This window comes from Lagenorhynchus albirostris, chromosome 18, assembly GCF_949774975.1.
Source record: "Lagenorhynchus albirostris chromosome 18, mLagAlb1.1, whole genome shotgun sequence".
NCBI classification, from domain to species: Eukaryota; Metazoa; Chordata; class Mammalia; order Artiodactyla; family Delphinidae; genus Lagenorhynchus; species Lagenorhynchus albirostris.
In genome coordinates, this window is record NC_083112.1 from 27,699,889 (window position 1) to 27,712,096 (window position 12,208).

The window sequence follows — 12,208 nt, forward strand, 5'->3', positions numbered from 1 at the left end:
TTTAGAGATATTTCACTTGCTTCCTTTGATTTCCATTTAGAGTGTTTAAGGAGTTTTAAACTGAAGTATTTGCATTCCTAAGCTTCCAAACTTTATATAAAGCAGTTGTCATTTTAAAATCAATTATGCTTCCTATCACTCACATATACTTGTTTGTTATTGTCTTGCTCAGTTAAATTTAGAAGTACTTACTCTCAAGACTATTAGAATCAAAAGCACTAACATTTTCTTTTGGCTTCTTTTAATTTTTCCCTCTTTTTTTCAGACAGGCAATTGAAAAACAGAGTTAGAAGAGGGGAAATTTCATATTCTCACATGGTTCATTAAATAGCTAACATTTTAGCTTTATGTATGAAACAGAAGGTTTATGAAATAATTTAATTGTATAGACTAGATAAAATTTATAATATATAATAGCCATAAAGCCAGATTTTACACACAGAGGTAACCACACACACACACACACACACACACCTATACTCTGTACACACATGGTCACCACAACGACCGCCACCACCATTTTTTTTTGTGAATGTAAATGCAGCTCAGTATTCTAGATATTTAATGATTTCAGAGAATAAGGTTACATGAATATTGGATTTAATGCTGCTTATCTTAGAACTCATGTTCTGAAGGAATGGAGTAAGCCCAAGTGAGCACCCTGCTACTGTTTCATCTCTCAAGCAGACTGTGGACTTCACTCTACAGGTTTGACCTTTTGTCTCATATGTTACATCTACAATTAATATGGTTCAATGCCCCTCTTGTCAGTAGCTGCTAATGAGATTTCAAGCCATCTTTAAAACCAGCTTAAAAGCATTAGTGTCATTTGATGGCATTTTTTGATCTGCTTTAATATTATGCATGTTAAAGGAACACACAAATTGATGCTTGGCACAGATGTCAATCAGGCATCTGATGTATTGCTCTTGTTAAATTTTAATGTATTCTTTATATGATTTGTGGCTGGCGAAGTTTCCTTAAACTAAGGGTGTTCTCTTTATAACTGCTGTTTCTGTTTGTTTTTTGATGTTTACATCAGTCTCATTCTTAAAACTTTGAGATAGGTTGCCTTCATATCAAGTGTCAGAATCATTTTGAACTACCCCTAAACCAAATATTATAGTAATGCCAGAACTAGACACTATCTGGCAAATAATATGAATTTTCAAGAACCTTAATGTATTAGCATATTTGTAGTTTACCAAATCAATAAAATGCATTATATTCTATAATTTGTAAACTATAATGAATATGCAATTTATAGAAAATATAATGCTGTTTGATATATGAAAAATATCTCATGAGAAAGGAAAAATTATTTGTTCAGTATGTTTTTCAGACATTAGGTAAATATTTACAAAAATGAAATACATTTTTTTTTCCTTATCAGATTGGCAAAGAGGATGCAAAGGAACAATTCTCCCATCCAATTTTAACAAAAACATATATAAAGATTTTAAGGTTGAAGTTTTGTAATATATATGAAAAAACTAGAATATTTTATTAATCTCTCAATAATATGCCCCTCATCAATTAATAGATACTAAATAAATACTCAAGTTGAAATGACTTATGCACATGTACTGTATTGCAGGATTATTTTAAATAACAAAATATTAGAAGTGACTTTATTGTTCAAAGAAAAGGTCATAGTTATATAAGACTGTTCATATCTAATGGGTACTGTTCTGCAGTCAGGAAAAACATGGTTCAATATTTTAAAAATAATGGGAACAAATGATTAAATATTTGAAAGACAAAAATTCAAAACTATAAATCAGTGAAATGAGTTTACTTGGAGAAATGTTAGATAGCTAGACAGACAAGCAACAAACAGGTAAACCTGCCATTAATTGTGGTTATTTATCAGTGTTGGAATTATGAGGAATTTCCATTTTTCTATGATTAATGTGTATACATTTTCTTTAGTATGCATGGATATATTCAATAATTGGAAAGATAATGTATGTTAGATTAAGATAAACCAAACAAATGCAAAACTACCTGAACAACTCGCCTATTTTAGAGTCAGTTCTTCTATGGTTATTTGATTCTTCTAGCTGTTAATATTTATCCTGGCAAAATTGGCTGGTATTAAAGTGAACTCTTTTTGCCAAAATGTGATTTGGTTCCATCACTCCTTAAAAGCCTACTTATGCTACATCTCTTATTTTGTAAGTTATCTGTTGTGTTTTTTTTTTATAGTCAACATTTTAGGAATGAATCCATAATATGATTCATTTGTAGACAGAATAAACTTTACAAAGACATAATACTGTAAGGATAATACACCTGTTTTTTTTTAACACAACTGAGAACTATAATTGACAAAAGTAATCACATATTTTTGTATAAAAATACCAAAACTGTTTCTTAATTAGATGTTGTAAATATAGCAAAGGGCTTTCTGTGGATAATACAACCCATAGTTAGTAGCAAAGAGCACATACAGCTTTAGTCTACTTGATGATACAGCCTCAAGCAGGGGTGGGCAAACTATGGCCATTGGCCACATCTAGCCACCACATATTTTTCTATAGCCCAAGAGGGAAAAACAGCTTTTATATTTTTAAATCCTTGAAAAATAAATCAAAGGAGAATAGTCATCTTGTGACATGTGAGAATGATATGAAGTTCAAAGTTTATTGTCCATAAATAAAGTTTTATTGAAATACAGCTGTACTCAATATATACATATTATTTATGACAGCTTTCTCTCTACAACTGCAGAGCTGAGTAAGACATGGCCCTTATGTCCTGAAATTCTGAACATTTTCACTACCTGGTCCCTTATAAGAACAGTTTTTTGATTCTTGCAACTAAAGTGTATTGCATATGTAATAGATTTTGATTCCACAAGAAATGAATGATGATTCTGGCTACAGTGTTCTTGATGTCCCACTTGCTTTTTCACATGATATTGACATCTGTGTCCTGCCTTTGTTATTAAGTCTTTGTCTCTTATATACAATTATGGGGCAATATTTTCAAGGAAATAAACATTTTAACCTGTTTCTTGAGAGTGTTGCAGCCTCTCAGCTAAAGCTGTGTGGTGTTGCAGTCTTCCATGTTTCTAACTAAAGCCCTCTATTCAAAATAGTGTTATTTTCACAGTTGTGATTTTTTCTGGCTAAAATAGCTTCTGACAACTCAATGGCAATAGGAGATGAGTTTTTAAGTATCTTGGATAAAATGAGTCTTTATTGTTTGGCATATTAATTTCAAACAGTTCACTGTCCATTGTCATGTATCATGGAAATTTCCCTTGAAAGCTTGGTCAATGGGTGTTATTGTTTGACCCCTGCATGACTAATATTGTTGATTTTGCCTGTCTATTGTGCACACCAAATTTTTTTTTCACAAACATTGTTTTCAGAAAAATAGTTCTAACGAGACATATTCAGAGATTTACTATGCTCTGCCAGAAACCTTAAAAGCGAAACTCAACTACACGTAGTATAACATAGGAACAAATATTGATAGAAATATCTGGGTATGCAAGTGAATACAAAAGAATCAATGCTATTTTACTATCTGCATTCAAAATCTTTATAAGACTTAGAGAATTTGACCATTTTCTTTTCTAGGAGCAGTGTGTGTGTGTGTGTGTGTGTGTGTCTTTGTCATACACATAATCTATATGTATATGACAAGTCAAAATCAACATATTGTTATCTTCTTATTGACTGATGAAGCTTTTAACGTGAAATGCCACTGTGACAGAAAAGCCACTGTTATCTGAGAGAGGTTTTATGTTTTACAGTTTCCTACCCAAACTTATTTGCACTTATGTTACATTTCAGAAAGCGTTTTCCTTTTAATTTACTATAGTAAACTTCACATAACATCAAAAACACATCTTGTTTTTGGTCTAGTTTTCATAGTATTTTTCCTAACATGATAATTACATAATTATATTAAAATGTTTCTTAGAATAATTTATTAAAATATTACTTTGTGGAGAAACCAGGGTATAACAAGATCCATTCAACATTCCTAATCCTTGTATGTTTTAACTTATGGAAATTCATGTGGTTTTAATACTTAGATTCTGAAAACCAATCACAAATAATATATCCATGTTTTCTTAAGTGATTAAGAAATTTAATATTTTATTTATATTTGAATATCCTGGCAACCCTTAAGATTAAACATATATTTCAGGTAAGTAATGAATATTTTAACATTTGCAATAGAATGCTTATTCTGTTCAAAAAGTAGTCTTCATATCCCTGAACATTTGAAACCTGATTATTTTCTCGCAGTTATTGTTTTTATCACATAAATATTGTAGGGGCTAGTTTGTAAAAGTAATATTTTCATGGTGTTAGTTTTTCTTTTAGTTTCTGTGGGTTTGCTCAGAAATTTTACTATAAACAGTGCATTTATTCAGAAAATTCCATAGCTCAAGATCTGGCTAAATACAGTTTGTGACAGCTCCCTGTCCTGTATCCACAACTTTTTATATAATTACTATTTACTATTTATGAGGTCTCCTAATCAGAAAGGGTAACTGTGTGACCTATACTGTTCAGATTATTGTAATATAAACCACTTAACTTAAATGAGATGTATTATAGGTTTCTGGGGGTCTCATTTCAATAATTAGGCATCTTAAACTTTGGGAGTGATATCACCCCCAATTAACATTAATTCTCAGTGACATATAATGTTTTATTGGCAGTCAAGAATCCAAGAGAAATATGAGCTTTGATATATTAGTAATGTAAACAATAATTGTAGGACTTATGCTTTTGGGAAGATAGAGAGTAGACTTACTTCTCCCTACCCTTGTAGTTCGTTTTTACAATTGTTTGTTTTAATTTACTTAACATTTGTAAAGTAACATGGAAGAATGGAATCTCTGTTTTCTTTCCCTTATTCCATGTTTGTTTTCTGGTCACTTACTATAAAACTACATTTCTGTGACAATCCAGTAATGATGGATGAGATAAAGTTTTAAAGCTGGAGCTATGTCTTTTTCCCTTTGATCAAATAACATATTTGGGGATTTCTCTGGATCTGACCCAGTAGAGACTTATTAGAATGCATTACCAACCTTTGAAATCCCTGGCATAGATTAAATTTGTCACCAGGTGGACCTGATATAATTCTAGTCCTATATAACACCTGCTTGATGGGGGTCTTGGTATGGAGGGAGCCAGGAATAACATCTGATCTGGCTCTGCAACATTGCTAAATACCAGGTATTCATAGCCTCAGTATCTACTAGGAAGAGGGCAGTGAGTATTATAAAGAGAACAACAGACCCCCAAATTAGCACCTTTATAAATATATACCTGTTAAGCTTTTATTGCAGTTCACATTCACACATATGTATATATGTGTATAACCATATGTAGCTTATACATAATCTTCTTCAAAAACTTCATTGATCATTCATGTTGCTCATATATACATACACATGTGTGTATATATATATATGTATGTATTTAATTGTCAATACTAATTCTGAGAAGACAAATACCATATGATATCACTTACATGTGTAATCTAAAATATGACACAAATGAACTTATCTATGAAATAGAAACAGACTCACAGACATAGCAAACTTGTGCTTGCCAAGGGTGAGGGGGCTGAGGGAGGGATGGAATGGGAGTTTGGGGTTAGCAGATGCAAACTACTATATATAGAATGGATAAAGAGCAAGGTCCTACTGTATAGCACAGGGAACTCTATTCAACATCCTGTGAAAAACCATAATGGAAAAGAATATAAAAAATGTATATATACATATATGTAAAATTGAATCACTTTGCTGTATAGCAGAAATTAACACAATTTTGTAAATCGATTATATTTCAATTAAAAAAACACTAATTCTAAGCACTGTTAAAAGCAATCTTCCTTTACCCTATCAAATTCTGACACAAAAAAGACTTGTTTCTTTGCAGATGTTCTACAGTGCTTATTAGTTACCAAAATCACAGATCAAAAAATCAAGGCTAAAGGAAGTAAAAGTGTGGCCTAAATTCTAACCTACTGCCCTCACTGACTTTCACATCCTCTCAAGACTTCTACCTGTATTTCCAAATCTCTTTACTCACATAAACTTCCTAAATTTGATTCACCCAACATGGAGGTTCAAAGATTTTTAAGGTAAACTCGACATCCCTTGAAACAAGACAAATTCCTGCAGTAATTTAAACTAGTTGTAATCCAAAAAAACAATACTGTGTCCTGAAAAGATGTACAAATTAGTGTAAATATACTCAAAGAGCCACGTAAATTGTCCTATGTGATGAGTGCTATTCTACTAAGACAAACAAGAGAATCTTGGAACTTTAGCAGTCACAGAAACAACAACTAAAGAAATGTTTTTATTTTTTATCTTCATTTGGATTTTTGTAGATAGCCGTCTGTTTACTTTTACCTTTCTTATTTCAAAGAAAATAAATACTTTTCTCATCCAATACCATGTTACTTCCATCCAGAGTTTCAATAGACCCTTTAATGTGATAGTGGGTTTTGAAGAAATCACATGTCTAGTGAAATGCTCCAGCCCTTTTCGGAAATAGTCTCAGAGTCTTTGTAAATGTCAAAGGAGACCCACAAATCTCAAACAGTTGCCAAAACCAGAATATCTGTTAATGTCACAGTGATGCTTAGCACAAGCCTACCATACAGGGCTTTTGTGTAAGTGTCAAATTCTGTCAGGCTCATCTTAAAGAAACATAGCATTTTAGGAGAGGGTTCAAGAGGTTTAGAGTGAAATCATATTCATGTTTTTCATGGGTCTACAGCTAATGCAGTTGGCCATCATCAGGTTGAATAGAGGCATGTTCCTGCATTTCAATTTACAGTCAATTTCTTAAATTATTTTATTTTTTGCCACAAAACTATGATTAACTACATTTGGATCCTCTATACTTAAGTAACAGCTATTTCTATTTTATTTTAACTCACTGATGTTTTTTGCCATTTTACTTAGCGACATGGGTTAATTTCAAATCCATCAAGAGATTTCCATGACTGGGATACATTAGGCACCTATAGTAGCAAGTTAGTATTTCTAATAAAATCTAGTGACACTTTAATTACTCCCTAGGCTGATATGACAAATTTAACCAATGACACAATTTTACTACTTAGATATATAGAATTTCACAAGAAAACATAAGAATCCACTCTAATAGTTTGTTATTTGAATACCAGAAAATATATATTCTTGGGAAACACTTTATTTATTTTTAATTAAGGTATTACTTTGGGCCACACATATTTTCTCTTTCTTGAAAGATTTATTTAATTGAATTTTATAAGTTTTTTTTGGTTTAAGTAGTTATTAAAATGACATGGCTTTTGGAAAGGCCATATTTTATATAGGTAGTATTTTGGTTATTTCTTTTGATTTTTTATTACTACTAGCTATTACAGAATATCTCAAATTTATATTCTGGATTTTAATACTTTTCATTGTCTATTTCTTTTATATATTCTACTTTCTAAATTTTCAACTAGACCCTCTCTAAAATAAAACTTAATTTCATACAGTTTTAAAATGAAAACTTGCATTTTTCCCCCATCTAACTCATTGTTAATGTTGTTCTTTCTAACAAAGATGTCTTTCAAGCCTTCACGTTCCTATTTCCATTTACATAAATTTTTGTCTTCCTCTAAAACTAATCATAAATTCTCTTCTGCAAAAAACTTACTTGATCCTTCAGGCTCCATATAACCTCTTTCTTTAGAATGAATGTCCATATGATTCCTCCCTTAGAATTAAATTTGATCTTCCCTTTTCTGTAGGGCAGGAACCAATTCTTGGGTAAAGCAGATGTGGTATGTGTGTGTGTACATATATACACATGCACAGATACACACAATGGAACATTACTCAGCCATTAAAAAGAAAAGAATGAAATATTGCCATTTGCAACAACATGGATGGCCCTGGAGGGAATTATTATAAGTGAAATAAGTCTGACAGAGAAAGACAGATACTCTGTGTTTTCACTTATATTTGGAATCTAAAAAAAAAACAAATAGAACAAAACAGAAACAGACTCACAGATACAGAAAACAAACTAGTGGTTGCCAGAGTAGAGGCAGTGGGGAGGCAAAATAGGTGAAAGAGATTAAGTCATACAAACTACCAGTTATAAAATAAATAAGCCACAGGGATGTAATGTACAGGATAAGGAATATAGTCAATAATATTATAACAACTTTGTAGAGTGTGTAATCTATAAAAATATTGAATCAATATGTTATACACATAAAACTAATATATTTTCACATAAAACTAATATAATATTGTAAGTCAATTATAGTTCAATAAAAACTAAAATTGTGTTTTATTACAAAGATGTTGGCCCACTAAAGGCAATGAAACAAAGAGCTTATATGGCTCATGATGTTTATTCAAGAGACATTTTGATAAACTTAACCAAGAGAAAGAAAGGAACAGCAAGAGTAACATAATATAGAGTTGTAAAGAGAAACAAAGTAGCAAGAGGAATGACGGTTGTAACCTCACACCTTTTCCTTGTACTAATTCAATGATTTATTGCTCTGCTATTAGATAAAGCTTCAGAAATGAATCAGAAATTGTCTCCCTGATAGATAATTGTCGAGACAGATACATAATAAGGATAGAAATAAGGTCAAACTATCCAGGTATGGAGAGTAACAATGGCACACAAGCACGCTCTCTCTCTCACACACACACACACACACACACACACACACACCCCAACAGATTTACTTGACAAGTCAGCAAAATAAAATTGAGAAGTAGTCTAAGTATGATAAAGATAATTTTTGGAAAAATATAATTTTCCATAAATTCCTGCTTAAAGATAAAAGATAGCCATAGAATTTGTGTTCCAGAAACTACATACTTAAACCAAATGGGCTTAGGAAAATAGTACTCTTTTATATGAATTGTTGTTTTTCTTATTCATTGTAGTTAACTAGCACATTCTCTCAACCAATAGTCCTGAATTGTTGGAGAATTTCCAGAATCCTGGGGAGGAGAAGTAACTCTTCTCCTTGATTAGAAAGCTGATAAAATCCAACTCAAGCTTCCCAATTAATTGCTAATTGAATTTGAATTTGTATGACTTCCTTAAGAAACCTAGGAGGATGTGGTGAGATCATTAAAAGTGAAAGAACAGTAGCTGTGAAATCTTCTAAGATTTAAAGCTACTGGTCCAAATCTTGAGATGATCTTAATAATAAGGATTGCAGAAATGATTGTCTATACAAAGTCTTTGAGAACTTCTGCCTCAAAAGTGATCCTAATTCCTAATTGGAGTAAGTCAGTCAGAGATTCTGCATTCAGTGTTTTGGCCTGAAGGATTAAAAACAGCTCCAAAATGTTTGTTAGTTGGTTTACAGTAACATGGACACAAGGGTAGCCTACACTAAATGATGTTGACGTGCCAGAACTCCCTTATTATACTATACAGGAAGGCCTCCAAAAACTTAGGAAATTGGAATATTACAGTTGATTTATCTTGCAAGTCCTGTTCACTCAATCTGCAAGGTTCCAGAGGACACACATTTTACCATGACTCTGAGAAATACATTTGCAATCCTAGAATGCTTGAAGTGTCCTATGGTTGCTTATCTCTGTTGATCAGAAATTAGAGTGAAAACTCTTACTGTCAAACCTGGATTCCTAATGCAATGGGGATAATGAGATCCCAGGTTATCAGGGGCCAAGTGGCATCATTTCATCAGCAAAGATAAGGTGAACACATCTGCCATAACCCACAGCAGAGACAAGTCAGTTGTCAGAATAGTCTGACTCACAGAGACCTATGGAAATGATCAGATGATCATAATGTCTATAGAATATAAATATCAATAGGTAGGCAGTCTATTAAATTCTTACTTGATTTGTACAAAGTTCTAAATCTAGTGAACATAAGTTTAATTTGAATAACCGAAGCAGTCACAACCTCTCAATGAGTTCCCCAGACTTGAGCTACTTTACAGACTCAGACCACCTTTAATATGGGGCAGCTGGATCTCCTTGAGAAAAGTAACTATTACACTGGTAAAAATTTATACTATTAGTCTTTCTTTCAGCCTTTTCCAAAAGGACCTAAAGCCATGTACCAGGTTGACTGTGCATTGGTTAGAGGAAAATAATCAGATTTGGGTGGAGTTACTGAACACTGACTCTGAACGAACACTAATTCCTGAAGCCTCAAAACATCACTATGGTTCCCCAGTCAGAGTAGGGGCTTAAAGAGGTCAAGTGATTGATGCAGTTTTACATAAGATGCATCTCAGAGTGATCCCAGTGGTTCTTCAAACACATCCACTACATTTCTTTAATCTATAAATGGAATAAAAAATGGTCAGCAACTGGCAGAATCCCCACTTTGGCCCCCTGACCTATGGAATTAGATCTCTTTTAGTAGGAAAGAACAAGTGGAAAAAACTACAACTGCCTTTACCTACCAAAATATTAACCAAAATCGATGCCACATTCCTGGAGGGATTGCAGAAATAAGTGTCACCATCAAGGACTTGAAAGATACAAGGATGGTGATTTCCACCACATCTCCACTCAACTTGCCAATTTGGCTTGCACAGAAAACATGTGGATCTTGAAGAATGACAGAAGAGTATGGTAAACTTAATCATGTGGTGATTCAAATTGCATTCGCCATTCCAGATGGCTCTATTACTTGAACAAATTAACATACCCTGGGTACATTGTAGGCAGCAATTGATCACATTTTCCTTTTTCTTTTTCTTTCTTTTTTTTTTATATACCTTTTAGTAACAGAAACTTTTTATTTTCAGCTGACAAATCAGTAATACAACTTATCTGTCCTATCTCATGTATATATCAACTATCTAGCCCTCTGTCACAATTTAGTGCAAAGGAAACTTGGTTGTCTTTCCTTTCCACAAGATATTGTGGTGGTCCATTATATTATGCTAATTGGGTTGGTGAGTACTAAGTAGCAATTAGTTTAAATGTATTGATAAGACATTCGTGTGTCAAAGGGTAGAAAATAAAACCCCCTCATAATTCAAGGGACTACCATCTCACCCAAATTTCTAAGAGTCTAGTGGTCTGAAGCTTGTTGGGTATCCCTTCTAAGGTGAAGGATAAGTTGTTGCATCTGGCCCTTCCTAAAACCAAAAGAGAATGACACCCAAAGCTGCTAGTTTTTCAGTGTCTCAGATTGAGAGAAAACTGCAGCAGTTCTAGGCTGCCATGAAAATTGCATGTGATTCATGTAACTCGGTTACTAAAATAAGTTAATATTTGAGGGCAATCATAAAGATATAACTACTTCTAAATCTTTTTAATATTCAATCAATTATAGATTTTCTTCTGGTGCAAGTCTATTTATATTTAATGCTTATCTATTTAAAGAGATGATTAAAAATGTAAATTGATACTATATGTGTTGCTTTTATTTCTGTGTATGGTAACTCATAATAGGCAAGTGACCTCATGCTTTTTATGACCAAACACAAATGAATGGCCGTTGCTTTTGGCCTTGCTACTTAAAATTTTAAAATATACAATTTGTTGAAATACCACTTTATTTTTCTTGTAATGGTCCTGATAAGAAAATGTTCGTGACTTTGAAAGTGCCCTTTTCTGGCAGTCAGCCTTTCTTGCAGCATTATTGTTTGCTGGCATTAAACAACATGATCAGAGGCCATTTTAAAGTCCAACAACAAATCTATTTGAGGTAGAGTCTCACTATGTAGCAATTATTCCCTTGGATAGGTAAGTAATCTTTATTATTCCATAAATTCTGCTTAGTTTAAAGCATAGACTTACTTATGTATATTACATCGCTGTAGATAATATTTTGTATAAAATTTGCCCAAAAGAAGTTTGATGTATCTCATAATTTCTAGTAATTTAATACATTAGCATTGCAGTCACTCTGACATGTTACCGTGGATTGTGGTAGAGAGAGAAAAAAATGAAAGGAAAACCACATACTCCATAGAGAACTCCATAGAGGAGTTCAACAGATAGAGATTAAATTTATTTTAACAAGGAGATTCATGAAATTTGATAACTACTACATTTGTGTTTCAAGTAAGTTCAATATTAAATCTTTTTACCTTTTCTTTAGGACTTTGGGACAGGATCCAACATTTCAACTCTTAAGTTTAGAAAGCATATTATTTATATTAGCATTAGAGTAAGTTTTCTTAGTGATTGAAAGCATTGTTACTTTTTCATTTT